The 22254-nt window shown below is 42.9% G+C and overlaps 1 protein-coding gene across 22 annotated transcripts in view; it reads right to left on the reverse strand.

Annotated features, from left to right (window-relative positions):
• The window catches only part of PICALM (phosphatidylinositol binding clathrin assembly protein), a 118761-nt gene that overhangs the window by 92850 nt on the left and 3657 nt on the right, over nt 1-22254 (reverse strand). Inside the window, exons 2-3 of one of the 22 annotated variants that reach the window (XM_073336390.1) lie at nt 10294-12766; nt 10107-10198 (exon numbers count right to left, since the gene is read on the reverse strand). The exons of 19 other annotated variants lie outside the window; for them this stretch is intronic. The gene's annotated coding sequence lies outside the window, so the exon portion shown is untranslated. Of the gene's footprint in view, nt 1-10106; nt 10199-10293; nt 12767-13706; nt 13785-22254 lie in introns of all 22 variants that reach the window. 2 more of the 22 variants (XM_073336399.1, XM_073336381.1) reach the window with 2 other exon arrangements.

Consider the following 22254-nt stretch of genomic DNA (forward strand, 5'->3'; position numbering starts at 1 on the left):
CAAAGCACTTAATTTGCCTTTACCCTTCATACTCTTGGGTAAAAGAATTCTAATAAGTAGATAGTTAGATTAATAATAATTCTTGTCAAGAAAAAAGTGCATTTCTTGATTCAAACATGGGTCCATGTATCCATTCCATAAAACATACACCAGATATATATTGGATTAAGTTCACATATTTTGTCCACAAAAACCCTTGAGTCCAAAACACAAAGGAGGAGGAAGCGGTTGATTCCACTTTTACGTAAATGGAACTGTAACAAGTGATTTTTAATAGTTTTGGTAATTTTTCCTATGAAACTGTTCTAACTTTAGTAAATTCTACAGAACACGCACATAGCCAAGAAAGACATCTTTTGCAGTAACATATGGATAAACTTCAAATGAGCTGAAGAGGAAGATGACGTGGATCAAGAACTACATGGCAAAGCAGATGCTATGTGCTTAATCATTGGAGGCCAAGCACACAGCAACAACTATAATTAACGTAGCCCCAGTGGTTCCTGTCTAGAAGGCCTCTGCAGTTGGTTATCACCAACTCTAACTTTTCCCTTTCAGGATTAATACTCAACATGCTGCCTGTGTGAGGAGGATTAGTTTTAAATCTGAGCACAGTCCAGCTATTTAAATATTGGAGGGCAGATATTTATTATTAAAAAAACAGCTAGTACAGCTGCAGTTTGCGATAGCACACTAAAATTCATCATTGAGCTAGTCCCTAAACTTAAGGCACATGGTTTGAGGTGACCTAATGAAAGTGAGTTTAGACTCTGCCAAGTACTAGAACAAAGTGTTTTTTTATTTTGCTTTAAAACTTTAACTAAAAAAATCCACCAAAACAAAGACTTTATGCACGTGCACTAATTTTAAAAACAAAGTTTTATAAAAGTCGTGCCACATTTTATTGGACATAAAAATGTGCTTATGCAAAATTTCACATTCCACTGCAAATGGATGCAGAATAAGATACGTAACAGTGAAGACAGGCCTGGGACAAAAATAATGCACAAATGAACTGGCGTATCCCCCTGCAACATTCACTGCGCATCAACCAATAAGCATCTAAATGAAGCAGAGGCCCTCCAGAAAAAAAGATGCAAGTTGTGATTATGTAATTAAAGACAGTTATCTATGTATATTTACCAGAGGTAAAGTTAAGGTTGCATAGGCGGTTTTGACTTAGACTCAGACTTTAAGGCAGAAGGGACAATCATGATCACCTAGTCTTACCTCCTGCACATTGCAGGCCACAGAGCCTGACCCACCCACTCCTGTTCATAATGTCTGGCTGAGTTACCGAAGTCCTCAAATCATGATTTAAGGACTTCAAGTTACAATGAATCCACCATTTACACTTGTTTAAACCTGCGAGTGACCCATGCCCCATGCTTCAGAGGAAATCGAAAACCCCCCAGGGACTTTGGCATTTCCTGACAAGTTCTGCACTTAGCAACTTCAATGTTAGCAGTTCAAGTGAAATTAAATATTGGATTAAAGCTGGCCAAACTGCTTGTAACACAGTTGTTGGGCTTTCATATTGATCCACTTTTAGTTGGCGTCAGACTTTGCAGGAAGAAGTTAGTTAATCCCTTTTGGCTCACTGTGGTATGTGCAGCTCATTTTGGGCAGATGAAAAGTCCGAGTAGCCCCTCTGGTCAGAGGGACCTAGGATCTATGATGAGGATAAGTGGTCCTAAGGCAGAAACAAAGGGGAAGTTTTTTCAATCTATACTGTGTACAGTGACCATTTTGAAACAGGGCAGAGGATGCTGACTGTTCACTCTCCTTGACACAAGCCCTTTATGGAGTTAACCAGGTCCCAGTTGTTTCTCAGGGTTTATTCTCATTTGAACCAGATACTCTAGAAGAGATTTAGCAGTTTTAGCAGCTTGTCTATACATGGGGTTTATTCCTGATTAATTCCATGTGTGGACACTTATTCCAGAATAAATAAAGAATTCCATGTGCAGAAAATATTTTATCCAGATCTTTCAGAAAATGTTAACCTGTAACGAGGGAACACTGAGGCAGATGAATAGCTACAACAAAATATTGTGCAAAACACTTTCCAAAAATCAAGGGATTAACTTTATTTCAACAAATCATAAACTTTGGTAAAGCCTTTTGGAAACTAACTTTCAATTAGAGCAGTTCAAACATCAATATACCCCAATCCCAATCAATATTTAGATTGATGTATTCAAATACAAATGTCCAAAATCTATCACCACACAAATCAATTGCATGAAGTCACAAACATTACAATAAGAGTGAACAGATCACTAGTCAGATCAGAGTCAATAAATCTTATTTGATACATCAAGTACAAGCAACACTGAGAGAACTATCAAAGTGTGAACTCTGTCTCTTCAAGCTCACATGCAAGGAAGGTAGCCTAACTCTATGTCTACACTTAAAATGCTACAGCAGCACATGTGTGTTCCTATAGTGCTTCAGCATAGACATCTACTACATTGATGGGAGGGATTCTCCACCTCCCAGAGAAGCAGTAGCTAGGTTAATGGAATCCATACATCAACCTAGCACTACCTACGCCAGGAGTTAGGCTGGCTTAGTTACATCTCTCACAAGTGTGGATTTTTCACACCCGAGAGACAGCTATATCAATGTAACTTTTCAGCGTAGACCATCCCTTATGTCATCTTGACTACACCGCTCAGGGGATTTTTCGCACCCTTGAGCAATGTTGCTGGGTCAACCTAATTTTCTAGAGTAGTAGGCTAGCCGTCACCTACAGCCCCCAACTAAAACCTCTCCAGGGCATCATCAAGGATCTACAACCTATCCTGAAGGACACTCCCAGCGATAAAGCTATCACCACTCATTCAGGGTGGGTTTTTTTTTTTTTTTTTAATTGCTGGGAGAACTCTTCCCTGACAACAAAGCATGTCTACACTGCCCACGTCACAGCGCTGCCGCGGCAGCACAGCCACGCTATAACGTTTGTAGTGTAGACATACCCTGATTTGTCATGCGTATCCCCAAGTTTCACCTCACTTAAAAACTACTTGCTTACAAAAACAGACAAAAATACAAAAGTGTCACAGCACACTATTACTGAAAAATTGCTTACTCTCTCATGTTTACCATATAATTATAAAATAAATCTATTGGAATATAAATATTGTACTTAAATTTCAGTGTGTAGTATATAGAGCAGTATAAACAAGTTACTGTCTGTATGAAATTTTAGTTTGTACTTACTTCGCCAGTGCTTTTTATGTAGCCAGTTGTAAAATTAGGCAAATATCTAGATGAGTTGATGTGCCTCCCTGGAAGAACTCTGGGCAAGGGTGTGGATTTTTCAAAAAAAGGGTGTCAAAAGCCACCAGTAATCTGAATCAATGTATGTAACATGCTGCTTGCCAAAATGATTTTTGAGCAAGAATGTGTGTCTAGAAATGAAAAATACTGCCTATTTTCTTGTAACTACACAAAGGAAGTCTGGATTAGCAGATTACAGGTCAAGACATGCTATGCTTCACATTTGCTTTCTCCAAATCTAATTTTTTCCCTCTGATCTCAATAAATCTAATTTTAGTCAAACACCTCTGGTATTGGCAATTTGGGATTGTCTGCATTAAATTCCCAAATAGGTGAAACAATTTCAGTCTTGTTGGCAGTAAAGAAAGGGAGTATGGAGCCTACACTGCTAATGTTTCTCAAGCGAAAGAGCAGATTAACTATCCTCTTCCCCACCGTATGTCATTTCAAGAGCTACAGTCCAAATGATGCAGAGGAAAGGCCTCAAAACATGGATGGAAATCAATTTTAAGGGGCACCTATAGAAAACAAATACACCCCAAAGTCTTTCAGAATTTAACAGGCAAAATGAGATTCAGGGTTTTTTCCCCGCCTAGTCTCATTATCTAACCAGACTGATTGGTGTAGAAAGGCATAACAGCAACTTTTCATTTTAATATGAAACAGTAATTGTTGGCTGTACATCCAAAAAGTTTTCATTAGATGATGCCATCAGTTTGTACTTTGCTTTTTTCTTTTGAATGAAGGAGGAAAACAGTCATCCCATCTAATATTTTGTGTTTCATACTGTTATTTACACCTGAAAGTCCTCATCTAGATTAAATCAGAGCATGTTTCAGTGGACACAAAAATTAGTGCTCTTGTTTTAGTTATAGCTTTTAAAGGCACGCCTACCCTACACCCACTGAAGTGACCCAGCTACAGCATTGCAGCTGTGTCACTGTAGTGTAGATGCTTCCTACATCGATAGAAGGGGCCTTTCCATCTGTGTAGTTTGTCCATCTTGCTGAGAGGCTGTGACTAGGTCGACTGAAGAATTTTTTCATTGACCTAGCCAAATCTACATCCAGGGTTAAGTCAACTTAACTATGTTGCTCAGGGTGTTAAATTTTTCAGAGCCCAGATTGATGTAGTATGGTCAGTTTAACTTTTAAGTGCAGGCCATGCCTAACTGTTAACGTGTACTTCTACGACAACTGTTTGAACAGACCCTTACTACTCTGATGTTAGCCACTTTAAAGTAAGGTCTGATCTACACTACAGACTTACATCAATATAATTACTTCACTCAAGAGTGTGAAAAATCCACACCCCTGTGCAACATAGTTATACTGACCTATCCCCCGTGTAGACAGCTTTATGTCAGCAGGAGAGCTTCTGCCATCAACATAGTTATCACCTCTCAGGGAGGCATCTTCATTAAAGTGCTACAGCACTACCGTGCAGCTGCACTGATGCAGTGTTTTAAGTTTCAGAGTAACAGCCGTGTTAGTCTGTATTTGCAAAAAGAAAAGGAGTACTTGTGGCACCTTAGAGACTAACCAATTTATTTGAGCATGAGCTTTCGTGAGCTACAGCTCACTTCATTTTAAGTGTAGACCTGCCCTCAGTAAACCAGTAAATTTAAAACAGCTGAAGTCTCAGGCCTTCTGTACTCCAGAGACGGTTTGAAGGTACAGTTCTATGGGCTTGATTCCTTGATTGGGCGGGAAAACTGGCATTTCCCAAATACCACCCACTTCGGTCACCGAAATAAGACATTACTCAATAAAATGATTACAGATCTATTATCCTCTGTCTTTATTAAACAAGGAATCAAACAGTTAATAATGTTGATATTCACTCTGACTTCATCCATTGGCTCCCAATTTCTCTACTATACCAACTAACTGCTCATTTTTACTTTCAAAGCTCTTCACAGCCTATCCTATCATCTCTCGTTCACTATCAAAATATCAACTTTGTGCCAATCATGCCATCAACCACTTGTTAATTTTTCTAACACCTCTGTGCTTTGTCCCATGCCACCGTCACCACACCTGGAAGGAGCTCCCTGTGAACATCTGCGAAGATATCTTTTTATCCTCCTTACGCCCCCCCTTTTTGCTATGATGCCTACAAAAATACCTGAGTTAGGCTGCTGATGAACTGAAACCACTGCCTATCCTGCTGAATGTTATCCTCATGTTTCCTTGTACTCCTCCATTTGTCTGTCTGTATCCACTCGTTAGATAGTGGACTTTTGGGGTCAGAGACTTTTTTTGGACCCTAGCACAATGGAGTCCTGATCCATAATTAGGGCTCCTACTTACCATGGTAATACAAGCTGTAATTGAAATGATCAGTGGGCATCTGGGATCATCTCAGTGAGCTAACGGGCAGTTCATACCTCTCAAGGCTATTACTTCAGGTTCTCTGTAGACTCAAAGACACATCTCAGCATTGGATAGCTTACATTTGAGGTTCTCACCACCAAAACCTAGAAGCTGAGGTTCCTGAAACCAAATATAGCTTCAGAAAGAGGTCAAAAGAGCACATGGATGCACGCAAGCAGTTTCCAAGCCCTAGTTATCGGGTAAATAATGACTGCTTGTATTAGTTTAATACTCCGAGATTGCAATCTGAACTATGACAATAATGCAAATGTGGTCTACCTGAAAGCCAAAGAAAGAAAGAGATTACTTTCAAACAGATACATTAGGAAATAGAAGAGTGCAGTAAGTACCACTTCAGATTTTTAGAGTTTATAAAATCTTCACAAGTGAAGTCTTGAATGAGAAGGGTAAAAGAAATCTTCTGCCTAAATCGCCAAGGATAACTATCTCTGGTTATTAGAATTAGGCTTCTAACAGATTAGTACATTTTTCAAGTCCTGCTGACCACTATTTGCTAAACTATAGAAGTCCTTTATGTGACTGAACCGTTTGCAATATGGACAAATGGTGTTGGTAGCCCACAATGCAAAAGAGTTTCCCCACAATCTAATGCAGGCCAAGATGGAGGCAATGGACAAACTGTGTCACCTGACAGACTACAAAACTAAGGAACAGAATTAGCTAGCAAGATGCAGCATTAAGTACTGGGCCGGCACTTTCAGCTAAATGTTTGTGACCTGCAACTACACACCATCTGTAGCTGGGAGCTTTTCAGTGTTAGGGGCTCAGGCTGCTTGACGTGCCATAATTTATATAACAAAAACAGCAGACATGACAACTTTTTTATTGCAGAACCATTTTGCACAAGTGAGGAAGTCAGCCCCAGTGTCTTCGCCAAATACCGACCTAGGTAATTACATTCTACCTATCTAAATATTTTCCATGCATTTTCAACTACAGAAATAGAGGAAAAGTGAGCACAGTAATACTTGAAGCATGCTGACAAAGTTGCTGTATCTCAATAGTACAGACAGAATATACTGTGAAGTGTTTTGGGATGCTTCCTAGGGTATGTCTACACTACAGACAAGTGGAAATCTATCAACTGCATGAAAAAACTTGTACAGATACAGACAGACATCATCTTCCTTTCCAAATGCAAACAGATGGACATCGTACCAAAAGGACTGAAGGTAAAAAATCCATTACAATCTACATACCACACAGACTATGCTGACAGCTTGTGCCACACGCTCTCAAAGAAACTGCGGAATCACCTGATCAACATCCTCTACAGCAAACAGGGAAAGATTAAGAATGAGCTCTCAAAAATGGATACTCTCATAAAAAACCAACCTTCCACACAAACTTCCTCGTGGCTGGATTTTACTAAAACTAGACAAGCCATTTACAACGCACACTTTGCTTCTCTACAAAAGAAAAAGGACACTAAACTTTCTAAACTACTACATGCTACAAGGGGCCACAGCAATGGTTCCCTCAACCCACCTAGCAATATTGTTAACCTATCCAACTATACTCTCAGCCCAGCAGAAGCAGCTGTTCTATCTCGGGGCCTCTCCTTCTGCCCCTCCACCCCCACGAACATGATACAGTTCTGTGGTGACCTAGAATCCTATTTTCGACGTCTCTGACTCAAGGAATATTTCCAAAATACCTCTGAACAACATACTAATCCACAGAGGTCTCCCTACCAACACTACAGAAAGAGGGATTCTAGGTGGACTCCTCCTGAAGGTCGAAACAACAAATTGGACTTCTACATAGAGTGCTTCCGCCGACGTGCACGGGCTGAAATTGTGGAAAAGCAGCATCACTTGCCCCATAACCTCAGCCATGCGGAACGCAATGCCATCCACAGCCTCAGAAACAACTCTGACATCATAATCAAAAAGGCTGACAAAGGAGGTGCTGTTGTCATCATGAATAGGTCGGAATATGAACAAGAGGCTGCTCGGCAGCTATCCAACACGAGTTTCTACAAGCCATTACCCTATGATCCCACTGAGAGTTACCAAAAGCAACTACAGCATTTGCTCAAGAAACTTCCTGAAAAAGCACAAGATCAAATCCGCACAGACACACCCCTGGAACCCCGACCTGGGATATTCTATCTACTACCCAAGATCCATAAACCTGGAAATCCTGGGCGCCCCATCATCTCAGGCATTGGCACCCTGACAGCAGGATTGTCTGGCTATGTAGACTCCCTCCTCAGGCCCTACGCTACCAGCACTCCCAGCTACCTTCGAGACACCACTGACTTCCTAAGGAAACTTCAATCCATCGGTGATCTTCCTGATAACACCATCCTGGCCACTATGGATGTAGAAGCCCTCTACACCAACATTCCACACAAAGATGGACTACAAGCCGTCAGGAACACTATCCCCGATAATGTCACGGCTAACCTGGTGGCTGAACTTTGTGACTTTGTCCTTACCCATAACTATTTCACATTTGGGGACAATGTATACCTTCAGATCAGCGGCACTGCTATGGGTACCCGCATGGCCCCACAGTATGCCAACATTTTTATGGCTGATTTAGAACAACGCTTCCTCAGCTCTCGTCCCCTAAAGCCCCTACTCTACTTGCGCTATATTGATGACATCTTCATCATCTGGACCCATAGAAAAGAAGCCCTTGAGGAATTCCACCATGATATCAACAATTTCCATCCCACCACCAACCTCAGCCTGGTCCAGTCCACACAAGAGATCCACTTCCTGGACACTACAGTGCTAATAAACAATGGTCACAAACACCACCCTATACCGGAAACCTACTGACCGCTATTCCTACCTGCATGCCTCCAGCTTTCACCCTGACCACACCACACGATCCATCGTCTACAGCCAAGCTCTGCAATACAACCGCATTTGCTCCAACCCCTCAGACAGAGACAAACACCTACAAGATCTCTGTCAAGCTTTCTTACAACTACAATACCCACCTGCAGAAGTAAAGAAACAGATTGATAGAGCCAGAAGAGTTCCCAGAAGTCACCTACTACAGGACAGGCCTAACAAAGAAAATAACAGAACGCCACTAGCCGTCACCTTCAGCCCCCAACTAAAACCCCTCCAACGCATTATTAAGGATCTACAACCTATCCTAAAGGATGACCCAACACTCTCACAAATCTTGGGAGACAGGCCAGTCCTTGCCTACAGACAGCCCCGCAACCTGAAGCAAATACTCACCAACAACCACATACCACACAACAGAACCACTAACCCAGGAACTTATCCTTGCAACAAAGCCCGTTGCCAATTGTGCCCACATATCTGTTCAGGGGACACCATCACAGGGCCTAATAACATCAGCCACACTATCAGAGGCTCGTTCACCTGCACATCCACCAATGTGATATATGCCATCATGTGCCAGCAATGCCCCTCTGCCATTTACATTGGTCAAACTGGACAGTCTCTACGTAAAAGAATAAATGGACACAAATCAGATGTCAAGAATTATAACATTCATAAACCAGTCGGAGAACACTTCAATCTCTCTGGTCACGCAATCACAGACATGAAGGTCGCTATCTTAAAACAAAAAAACTTCAAATCCAGACTCCAGCGAGAAACTGCTGAATTGGAATTCATTTGCAAATTGGATACTATTAATTTAGAGACTGGGAGTGGCTAAGTCATTATGCAAGGTAGCCTATTTCCCCTTGTTTTTTCCTACCCCCCCCCCCCCCCCAAGATGTTCTGGTTTAACTTGGATTTAAACTTGGAGAGTGGTCAGTTTGGATGAGCTATTACCAGCAGGAGAGTGAGTTTGTGTGTGTATGGGGGTGGGTGGGGGGGTGTGAGAAAACCTGGATTTGTGCTGGAAATGGCCCACCTTGATTATCATGCACATTGTAGGGAGAGTGGTCACTTTGGATGAGCTATTACCAGCAGGATAGTGAGTTTGTGTGTGTGGTTTTTGGGAGGGGGGTGAGAGAACCTGGATTTGTGCAGGAAATGGCCCAACTTGATTATCATGCACATTGTGTAAAGAGTTGTCACTTTGGATGGGCTATTACCAGCAGGAGAGTGAGTTTGTGTGTGGGGGGGCGGAGGGTGAGAAAACCTGGATTTGTGCTGGAAATGGCCCAACCTGATGATCACTTTAGATAAGCTATTACCAGCAGGACAGTGGGGTGGGAGGAGGTATTGTTTCATATTCTCTGTGTATATATAAAGTCTGTTGCAGTTTCCACGGTATGCATCCGATGAAGTGAGCTGTAGCTGACGAAAGCTCATGCTCAAATAAATTGGTTAGTCTCTAAGGTGCCACAAGTACTCCTTTTCTTCTTACTACAGAATTAGGTAGAATTTATAGAAGTCAGTTTTTAGGAAGTGATTTTATACAGTCGATTGTGTGTGTCCCCAAGAAGCACATTAAGTTAGCGGAGCGCATCCACAGTACCTTGGCTAGCATCGACTTCAGAGCATTACACTGTGGGTAGCTATCCCACAGTCTCTGCCGCCCACTGGACTTCTGGGTTAAGCTCCCAATGCCTAATGGGGCAAAAACATTGTCGCGGGTGATTTTGGGTACATGTTGTCAGTCGACCCTCCCTCCGTGAAAGCAACAGCAGACAATCATTTCACACCTTTTTACTGTGGAGACGCCATACTGCTTTCAACAGATGGTGCAGTAGGACTGCTAACTGCCGTCATCGAACCACCGCTTCAACTCTGCTCCTCTCCTGGTGCCATGAATCCACCTCACAGGTCCTCTATATGACCGTCATCATCCACCGCTTTCACTGCAACTCTGCTCTCCTGCTCTTGTCTCACCATACCAAGGCGAGTGTGCAGCCCGCTCAGCTCAGCTCACCGACACTGCCACTGTTGTGTCCTGGTGCTGCTGGCAACAGACGGTGCAGTAGGTCTGCAAAACTGGTCATCCAACCACCGCTTCTGCTGCAACTCTGCTCTCATGCTCGTCTCAGTAGCGAATATCTCCATGTTGGCTGTCATGGGCTCCCGCTGCAACTCTGTTCTCCTGCTCTCATGAATCCACCTCACCGGTCCTCTTGTCACTCTCTATAAATATCTACTCTCATGGCATCCATTGTCAGCCATCACTTCCGCTGCAACTCTGCTCTCCTGCAGATGCCATACCACGGCAAGCATGGAGCCCGCTCAGATCACTACAGCAGTTATGAGCATTATAAACACCTTGCGCATTATCCTGCAGTATGTTCAGAACCAGAACCTGCAAAGGCTGGCGAGGAGGCGATGGCAGCATGGTGACGAGAGTGATGTGGACATGGACACAGACTTCTCTCAAAGTATGGGCCCCGGCAATTTGGACGTCCTGGTGGCAATGGGGCAGTCTCATGCCATGGAATGCCAATTCTGGGCCCAGGAAACAAGCACTGACTGGTGGGACTGCACAGTGTTGCAGGTCTGGGATTATCCCAGTGGCTGCGAAACTTTCGCATGCATAAGGGCAGTTTCATGGAACTGCCCTCACAGTTCACAAGCGAGTGGCGATAGCCCTCTGGAAGCTTGGAATGGCAGACAGCTACCAGTCAGTCAGGAATCAATTTGGAGTGGGCAAATCCACTGTGGGAGCTGCTGTGATCCAAGTAGCTAACGCAATCAATGACATGCTGCTATCAAGGGTAGTGACTCTGGGAAATGTGAAGGTCATAGTGGATGGCTATGCTGCAATGGGACTCCCTAACTGTGATGGGGCGACAGACAGAACGCATATCCCTATCTTGGCACCGGACCACCTTGGCAGCCAGTATATAAACCGCAAGGGGTACTTTTCAATGGTGCTGCAAGCACTGGAGGATCACAAGGGACGTTTCACCAACATCAACATGGGATGGCTGGGAAAGGTACATGACAGTTGCATCTTCAGGAACTCTGGTCTGTCTGAACAGCTGCAGCAAGGGACTTACTTTCCAGACCAGAAAATAACTGCTGGGGATGTTGACATGCCTAAAGTTATCCTTGGGGACGCAGCCTACCCCTCAATGCCATGGCTCATGAAGCCATACACAGGGACCCTGGACAGTAGGCAGGAGCTGTTCACCTATAGGCTGAGCAAGTGCAGAATGGTGGTAGAAAGTGTATTTGGACATTTAAAAGCGTGCTGGCACAGTTTACTGACTTGGTTAGACCTCAACGAAACCAATATTTCCATTGTTATTACTGCTTGCTGTGTGCTCCACAATATCTGTGAGAGTAAGGGGGAGACGTTTATGGAGGGGTGGGAGGTTGAGGCAAATCGCCTGGCCGCTGATTACACGCAGCCAGACATCAGGGTGATTAGAAGAGCACAGCAGGGCGCACTGCGCATCAGCGAAGCTTTGAAAACCAGTTTCATGACTGGACAGGCTATGGTGTGACAGTTCTGTTTATTTCTCCTTGATGAAAACCCGCCCCCTTGGTTCACTCTTCTTCCCTGTAAAGTCAACTGACCATCTCCCTTCGAACACCGTTTGTAGAGGCAATAAAGTCATTGTTGTTTCAAATTCATGCACTCTTTATTAATTTGTCACACAAATAGGGGGATAACTGCCAAGGTAGCCCGGGAGAGGTGGGGGAAGAGGGAAGGACAAGGCCACACGGCACTTCAAAACTTATTGAATGCCAGCCTTCTGTTGCTTGGGCAGTCCTCTGAGGTGGAGTGCTTGGGTGCCTGGAGCCCCGCCTCAGCGTTCTTGGGTGTCTGGGTGAGGAGGCTATGGAACTTGGGGAGAAAGGTGGGCGGTTACACAGGGGCTGCAGCAGCAGTCTGTGCTCCTGCTGCCTTTCCTGCACCTCAACCATACGCTGAAGCATATCAGTTTGATCCTCCAGTAGCCTCAGCATTGCATCCTGCTTCCTCTCATCACGCTGCTGCCACTTCTCCTCTTGCTCCCACAACCTCTCCTGTCCTCGTGTTCATTTTGTGCTTTCCTGGACTCTGACATTGCTTGCCTCCATGCATTTTGCTGAGCTCTTTCAGTGCGGGAGGACTGCATGAGCTCAGAGAACATTTCATTGCAAGTGTGTTTTTTTCGCCTTCTTATCTGCGCTAACCTCTGGTTGAAGATGATAGGGGGAGCACTGAAACATTTGCAGCTGTGGGAGAAAAAAAGGGAGAGTAGTGTTTAAAAAGATACATTTTAGAGAACAATGGGTAGACTCTTTCATGGTGAACCAAGCTGTTAACATTACATTGTACATGTGCTTTCGGTACAAGGTTGCATTTTGCCTCTTATATTGAGGGCCTGCCGGTTTGGTGTGAGAGATCATACATGCAGGGAGGGGCAACAGAATTCGGCCTGCAGGCAGTCATGGTCTTTTGGCTTCTTTAACCTTCATAACAGGTGGGAATGGTTTCAAACAGCAGCGCCCTCATTTCCCATACCAAGCACGCACTGGGTTGTCCCTTTAAAATGGGTTGTCCCTTTAAAAGGAGGGGCTGCAGTTTTTGGGTTAATGTGCAGCATAAACCCAACTAACCCCCCCTCACACACACAATTCTCTGGGATGATCGCTTCATCCCTTCCCCCCACCGCGTGACTAACAGCGGGGATGATTTCTTTTCAGCCACAGGCAAACAGACCAGCAGGAACAGACACCTCTGAATGTCCCTTTTATAAAATTCCCCTAATTCAACCAGGTGACCATGAATGATATCACTCTTCTGAGGCTAACACAGAGAGATAAAGAACAGATGTTGCTTGAATGCCAGCAAACACCGGGACCATACGCTGCCATGCTTTATTATGCAACGATTCCAGACTACGTGCTGCTGGTCTGGCATGGTAAAGTGTCCTACCATGGAGGACGGAATAAGGCTGCTTTCTCCAGAAACCTTTTGCAAAGGCTTTGGGAGTACCTCCAGGAGAGCTTCACTGAGATGTCCCTGGAAGATTTCCGCTCCATGCCCAGACATGTTAACAGACTTTTCCAGTAGCTGTACTGGCCGCGAATGCATCCCAAGTCTTCAGGGCAAATCAATCATTAAACACACTTGCTTTCAAACCATGTATTATATTTTCAAAGGTACACTCACCAGAGGTGCCTTCTCTGCCTTCAAGGTCCGGGAGCCCACCTTGGGAGGGTTTTGGATCCAGGGTGATACAGTTCCTGGCTGTTGGGGAGAACGGTTTCATCCTCCTACTCATCATCTTCCTCATCCCCTAAATCCTCATCCCTGTTGCATGAGACTCCCCCCTTGCAGGAGTCCACGTACGGGGTGGGGCAGTGGTAGGGACACCCCCTAGAATTGCATGCAGCTCATCATAGAAGAGGCATGTCTGGGGCTCTGACCAGGAGGGGCCGTTTGCCTCTTTGGTAGGCTTGCCTGAGCGCCTTAAGTTTCATGTGGCACTGCTGTGGGTCCGTTATAGCCTCTGTCCTTTATGCCCTTGGAGATTTTTTCAAATATTTTGGCATTTCGTCTTTTGGAATGGAGTTCTGATAGCACGGATTTGTCTCCCCATACAGCAATCAGATCCAGTACCTCCCATTTGGTCCATGCTGGAGTTCTTTTGATGTTCTGGGACTCCATGCAGAGCTCATCAGCAGAGGTGACCATGGTCACCAGTGCCACACTGGCCAAATAGGAAATTAAATTCAGAAGTCCCAGGGGCTTTTTCTGTCTACCTTCCTAGTGCATCTGAGTTGAGAGTGCTGTCCAGAGCTGTCACAATGAAGCACTCTGGGATAGCTCCCGGAGGCCAAAACCGTTGAATTGCGTCCACGCTACCCCAAATTCTGTATACTGTAAGGTATTATTCATAAATGTCTAATACTTTTGAACCGTGCAAAGCTCTTGGTCTAAACTTGAGGCAGTGAGTTCCCCAGTTTAATTATTCAACATGAATACATTTTTCAAAGGTTCCAAAGACACAGGTGCCGAAGTAAAGCGTCCTACCATGGATGACAGAATAAGTTTTTCACTGTTTTTCAAGGGGACAAACTCCTAAATCACTTTTGACACTGATGAAAGGAAACTGTTTTTCACAGGGTAAAGTTTTCAAAAGCTCTCATACATGTTGCCTTTCAGTTTCATTGGTGACCCCTTAATCTCGCATTACATCTCACTCCTTAGATTCCCGACAGAGTTACTTGGTAAAAAATAAGCTTCGGTGGTAGGCAAATGAAAGAAGCTTGCTCCTGTTTCACTATTTGAGAGAAGTTGTTCTGAGTAAATAGGAGCACCCAAATAACTTGACAACTCGATTAGCAGTCTATATCTCCAGTACGTCTCCAAATTAAGCAGTCTTAATCATTTAAGGCTGCACACCACTGGTGCCTGCATGCAAGGAATGTGTAGCTACACACTGCAGCAAAAAGCAGGCTGAGCACACACTGCAGTATGTAGCTACACGTCAATGAAAGGCCTCAGTGGCACGAGATGCCTTTCCTGGCTACCTCCTCCTGCCAGAGCCTTCCTGATGTTGGAGCCTTTCCCCATGATAGGGAAAGACTCCAGCAGTGGGGAAGCAGAAGGACACGACACTGCTAAATATAGCAGTGTAGACAAGAGAGGCACCAGTTGGTCTCTACACAGAGAGCCGTGATGGGTATAGGTGCATCTTTAGTCGCATAAGCTGTGCCTCACTGTCTACACTGCCATTTATAACTATGCTACAAGGTGTGCAGGATAGACATACCTCAAATCTCTAAGCCAGGGGTGGGAAAACTACAGCCCGTGGGCCACATCTGGCCTGCTAGCTGTTTTGATCCGGCCCTTGAGCTCCCGCTGGGGAGCGGGGTCTGGGGCTTGCCCTGCTCCGGCGCTCCAGCTGGGGAGCAGGGTTGGGGGCTGCTCCGCGTGGCTCCCAGAAGCAGTAGCATGCTCCCCCCCTCCGGCTCCTACGCACAAGGGCAGCCAGGGGGCTACAGTCCGCATGCTGCCCACACCTCAAGTGCCGCCTCCAGGAACTGTGGCCAATGGGAGCTGCAGGGACAGCGCCTGTGACAGGGCAGCACGCAGCAGTACTGCCTGGCCACGCCTCCATGTAGGAGCCAGGTAGGAACATACCGCTGCTTCCAAGAGCTGCTTGACGTAAGCGCTGCCCAGAGCCTGCACCCCTGAGCCGCACCCCTTCACCCCAGCCCCGATTCCCCTCCAAACCCCTTGGTCCCAGCCCAGAGCACCCTCCTGCACCCCAAACCCCTCACCCTCAGCCCCACCCCAGAACATGCACCCCCAGCTGTAGCCTGCACCCCAACCCCAATTTTGTGAGCATTCATGGCCCGTCATACAATTTCTATACCCCGATGTGGCCCTCAGGCCAAAAAGTTTGCCCACCCCTTGTCTAAGCACATACAGGTCTTCTCATGCTTCTAGTTTTAGTCATCCTTCTCTGGATGCTTTGTTTCTACTATGTAGCTTTTGAGATGGGTTGATCAGAATTGAATAATGTTTAAGGTGAGTGTGTACCATCGATCTGTCATGGCATAACTTTCTGTATTATTGTATATACATCTTAACACTGATTTTTTATTTTTACCACTTCTCACTGAACAGAGATCATCACTGAGCTATCTACAATGTTGTCTAGATCTTTTTTCTGACGATGTAGTCAGTTCAGAACTAATAAATATGTGCAATTCAAATTATTCTTTCCCTTCAGCATGATCTTGAGTTCCTCCCACCTTCATTTTCACCTGCCACTGTACTGTCTATTCACTCCCCTCCCTAGCTCAGTAATAAACAAACACTAGCCCTATTTTGGGGCATCCTATTTTAACCTTCCATATTATAAACTGAACACTTACCACATCTTCCTCTGTCAAACAACATCTAATCCAGAACAGAACTTTACATCTCATTCCTTAGTTTCCTTTCAAAGTTACTTGGGGAAAAAATAAGTTTTGGTCCTAGGCAAATGCAAGATACTCGCTCTGGTCTCCCTCTTTGAAAGAAGTTGCTCTGAGACAAAAAAGGCAAAACCCTTAAATATATGCCCAGCCCAGTGGCAGATTAGCCACTGGGCCAACACGACCCACACCCAGGGGCCTGGGGCAAATAGGCGACCACTCCGCCCAGCACTCCTGCCGGTGAGCAGGGTCAAGCTTCTCCTGTTCCCCAGCAGGAGCACCGGGTGGGCGTGGCAAGCCCCTGTGCACCAACCCCTGGCAGGAGCGCCAGATGGAGAGGCGGCAGGCCCCCACACCCCAGCCCCTTTTCCCCAGCAAAAGTGCAGGGGAGGGACTGCACGCAGAAAGGGTGGGGAGAGGCCACGACCTGTTCTGGCCCAGGGCCCCACAAAAGCTTAATCCACCTCTGGCCCTGCCTCTCCTATGAAAAACACATCTTGGCGATAGCATGAAAGTAACCCATTGGTCAAGCTATGCCATTCACTATACCAGGAGGGCTTCCTTTCCATGTCTGTCCCTCCCTCTCATTCAATAGAGCTATTTCTTCATTTTTATTGGACTTAGGAGGGCAATTTTTATAGTCATACCTTTTAATTTATTTTGATTTTGTTTCACAGAAACCGAAACATCTTGGCAAACGAGATTTTCATAAATGTAGAAACGTCTCAGCAGTCCTTCAATTACCCTATCACTGACATGGCAATGGTAATTTTAAAAAATACATATTTAAATACTACTTTTGTCTTGTAATTGAGGCAGGTTGCCCCACTTTTCTAAGGAAGCGACAAAGAACTATTTACATTTAGTTTTAAAAAGATCAATCAAGATCCTAGATTTAGCTCTTGCATTGGGCACCGTTAAAGCACGCCGATAGATTCGGCATTTCAATTTCTGAAAAGCATTGATGCTGAAAGGCCCTTCCTACTACAAAGTACCTTAAACCTGTGTAAGGCCTTCCAACGTATATGGTAGTTGCAGCTCTGAAGTCTGCATGAAATTGGAATTTATATGGCAAAGTTAGCTTATTACAAGACTACACGTTAACTTTTAATTTTATCGAAATGACTAAAACATCTGCCAGTAAGAAAATATAACTAATGCATGCACTGCAGCTGAGGCCATTCACTAGAGGCCTCGTCTATATTAGAAAATGTTTGCCAGTATACCTAGTGAAGTTAAAGCAAAGGAGGCTGTAAATGGGGAAAACCCAAGGGAATGAAACAACATAGATAAGTTACAGAGTAGCAGCCGTGTTAGTCTGTATCTATAAAAAGAAAAGGAGTACTTGTGGCACCTTCGAGACTAACAAATTTATTTGAGTGTAAGCTTTCATGAGCTGCAGCTCACTTCATCGGATGCATACAGTGGAAAACAGAGGGGAGATTTTATATACACAGAGAACATGAAACAATGGGTGTTACAATACAGACTGTAACAAGAGTGATCAGGAAAGGTGAGCTATTGGGGGGGGAGGAGGGAGGAGACGGGACAACCTTTTGTAGTGATAATCAAGTTTACAAGGACAGTGGGAGGGGAAATAAACAAGGGGAAATAGATAAGATTGCTGCTTTGAAGGTGTGTTTCTTAGGCTAAGATAACAATGGCTGGGCCATCAGTGGGGGAAGGAACTACCTGTATAGCTCCATCCATGCTAGAATGGTTTACTCTTTCCAAGGATATAAAGTCTGGGATAAAACAAGATCTAAAACCTCAAAGTCCTAGAAAAGGAAGAACTGGAGGCTAGCAACCCCATTCAGAGATTCAGACTTCTTCAGCCAGGGCAGCCTACTTCTCCCTAGTGATGGAGTTAGCTGGGCAGAGGATGATTTACCAAGGTGTAAATATTACTCTTTTATGTAGGCCTGCTGCTATTTTTATTCTTTGCATCTATGAGGAATGAATAAATAAAGGATACATTTACCCTATCTTAAGCCTTAAAACATTTCACACACTTCAGCTGTATTTTTTATTGAGAAATGGTTTTTCTGAGCTATATTTTGATCAAAAAATTCAAAAATGTCCAAAATCAACATTGCTGCTGTGATCATGCCAAACAGTTTAGTACGTGCAGAATGAAGTTTGAGCTCCAGTTCTCTATGAATTGCTAAAATCAGAGAACTGATAAAAACTGTGGCATAATCTAATACTCTCAACCATCCCTCCATCTCTCCCAAAACACACCCCAAGTACTACTTTAGTCCATGTTCTTCCAAGGTTTATAGATCTACCTGTCACTGGTCGAAACTCTTTCCATCAGATAGCATGAACGAAGAAGAGAAAGAGCTACTGTGCCTTTCAAATGCTTGTTAAGAAAAAGAAAAATCCACCAGAACAGAAATTGAAACTAAAGGTGAACACACACTGAAATGTGGACACAATACACCAATTAATGAAGAGGTCAGAGGGAGGGCTCAGCACAGAAATATAAACAAACCTTTCAAAAGCATCTTTATAGCTAGAATAAAGTCTTTGCTTTTGACACCCCCAAGTTATTCTGTGACATTAGATACTAGACTTCCAGGACTATCATCCACAGCTGACATACAGCCATTACTGGGTGAAATTAAGAAGCAGCTATACAGCAATACATAACACAACAGTTTAGGGAAGGAGGAATAATGTATACATTTGCAACTGGAGTAAGAATTTAGAAAGAAATTCCCCAAATTAAAATTAGTCTATATTAGTGAAAGACACCAATTTTTAATCGAAGTGAAAGATGAAATATTTTAGGAATCATGGCACAGAAATTCAAACACCAAAAGCTGTCCATTGAACAGGTGTCACTGTCTGAGATTAGCTAACACGGAAGCAACACTGAAGTTAGAGGGAAAAATAATAATTACATTTTTAAGAGCTAAGGAAATATATTTATTGTTGAATAACATATGTTATTCAACAAACAATAATTCCTCTATTTTACAAACAGCTGGTTGTAGGTTTAAGACAACAGTGTAACTAAGAATAAAACAATATTATGGCTTCAGCCATAAAACATGGATGGAGACATATCATATGAATCATAAACCTATTAAATGGACTTTCCACTTAGTTTTAGGTTCTCCAGCAGTCAGTCCAGGTTCTCAAAGCTGCAACATTTGGGACGCAAACATTACAGCAGAGTATTTAGTTCAAAACAAATCAACAGTTTTATTGCATTTTTAAAAATAGTTTCATGAAAACATTTTTCATCTGAATTTTGTAAAAACTATCAAATTTAAGTTGTGAGTGTTAAGCATGTTAAAAATTCCACTAGCAAAGGTGTTTGGTAATATAGAACAAAAGCATCATTTTAGATAGTTAATGTTGTTTATACCAAATATACTGAAGAAATGCAAAATTTCAAAGTATTAAACTGACGTTTCACAATTTGCATTAAAATCCCTCTAGTTTCTAGCCAAGCAGGAATGATGCTGCTAAGTTTGTATGTAGTGCTGATTTTAATGCTGAAAAAGTAGTTTTCTTTTCATCTCAACTCCAAAGAATTCCTCAACCTCATCTCAGAATGTCACACAAAGTTTCCTTCTATAAATTTTTTTCTATAAATTCACAAAATAGGATTATCACTTGGCATGCAAGTAACGATGATCACTTTTGGATGTTGGTTTCACTAACAAATAATTCTGTTCTCATAAAACAAATGAGAACTGTCAATGCTGATTAGAATGCCAACAATATTAATTACATTTGTGAAATTCCATCATGTTCAAAGGAAATCCATTACAACAATATGTTAGAAAAGGAAACAGAGTTTGTTTCAGACTACAGAATTGCTTCTTGGGCACATAATACCATCTCACTGTGGTTCATGTGAGACAAGTGTTACTAATGATCGATATCCACTGCTGACACAGTGGGTGCCCTTATACACTTGACACCTGCAGTAGCTAAACTGGAAACTACTACAAAATACCATAGTAAGTGTACATACAGAGAATACCAGAGAGCATTTTTAAAGGGTGCTGACTTTAGCACATCTAGTGCTAGACAGCAGAACAGCTGCTTATATCTAATACTAAGGGTTCCTGAGGGAGAATAACTGAACACTTCTGTTTTGGTGAGGAGGAACCACATGCACGCGAAAGGGGAGCAAATTACAATAAGTTCTACGAAAAGTTCAGCCCAATAAAGCAATGCCGCCAGAAAATCTAATTCCAGTATCGGAAAATGAAAGATTTATGGAAGAGTCAGATCATCTGAACTTAGATTCAAGATAGAATCCCCTTTTTTAATGTTTTGACCTTTGTGTCTCATTTGCAAGACAATGACCCATCTGAACACATTTCTGATATGAATCACAGAATCAAAACCACAGGAGTCAGAGATTGAGGACACCTATTAAGACTTCTATTCCACCTTCCAGACACTGCAGCATTGGTCCCTCCAGTACATATTCTAATACTTTGTCCTAGAAACTGAGGGGCTGAGTTATTTTTGGTGTAGCAGGACCAGTCATTTCATGCCTTAGGCTTCTACAAGCTGTCATTTTCCTTAAAAAATAAATATTCTGATTGGGTTTAATACCTCTAATAGTCCATACAAACATTACCTCAGCAAAAGAACTTTAGGAATGGTTAGTCAGTCAAAGGTAGATTTATTCATTGTACATTTTACTATGTTTCTTATGTCACTTTGTGAAAAGCTTGCCTAAATAAAATTAAATCCAAAAAAAAAAAGCACATCAATTACTTCAAACTATTGCCCTATTGCTCACCTGGACTTCCAATGCCCAACCTGTTGCAAACATTTTGTAACATGAATTGTCTGTTAACACAGACTTGAGTACCACATTAATAGTAATTATACTAAAACTGTTCTGAGATTAAAAAAAGGTGTTAACTGCTGACCCATCACTAGTCATAATATAAAGCAAACAGAAAAATATGCACTGAGACATCTTCTCCAAGATCCACTTCTATAAGACTAAATGCCAGAGTATGCCAATCAATATTCAAAAAATTCCATAACACTTTACATACAATGTCAACCACTATCACAAAAATGCCCTACAGATTCTAGTAGAGCTGCTTGCTTGAATTATGTTCTGAAACGCACACAGAACCTGTGAAATAGCAAGAAAAAGCAACTAAAACAATTTGATGCCAAGTTATTCAGCTACATTTAGCTAAACATTCATTGCCTAGATATTGCTTTCAAATCCACTGCGAGGGTGATCCTTAACTTTTAGGGATCTCCCTGTGCTATGCCAGCAAGGTAGTAGTTCCAAATTATTACTTCTCTTAAAGAAAAAACTTGAGTTGGCAGGAAACTGGAGTGAGTGATCAAGCATGCATAACAATGGATATATTAAATCATTCTCAAAACACAAAGCAATGTTAGCAAGCTAACACAGAAGAGGAGGCTCTTACTATAACACAGAGAGAGTAGTTTGCCTTTTTGAACACTTGGCCACTTAAATCTATTGTAGTAAGGTAAAAGGGGATGTTATTCTTAAACTGGAACTATTTGGAAATGGTAAACAATGTAACATCTGTTACTGAACTACAAGGGGACTTCCAAGATTCCTAACAAGCACGTATGCACATTATACTAGACCAAGTATATGTATACAGAGTTCCTGCACAACTGAAACAAATTTAAGAAGACCACATTGGGACAGGTTTATCTGACCTTATTAGGATTCATGCATAAATTGACTTAAGACTGCCGATAAAAGATCAAGCTTTCAAAGAAATATTAAGCATACAAATACTACCAAAATGTGTACT

Source organism: Lepidochelys kempii, chromosome 1 (genome assembly GCF_965140265.1).
Source record: "Lepidochelys kempii isolate rLepKem1 chromosome 1, rLepKem1.hap2, whole genome shotgun sequence".
Taxonomy (NCBI): Eukaryota; Metazoa; Chordata; order Testudines; family Cheloniidae; genus Lepidochelys; species Lepidochelys kempii.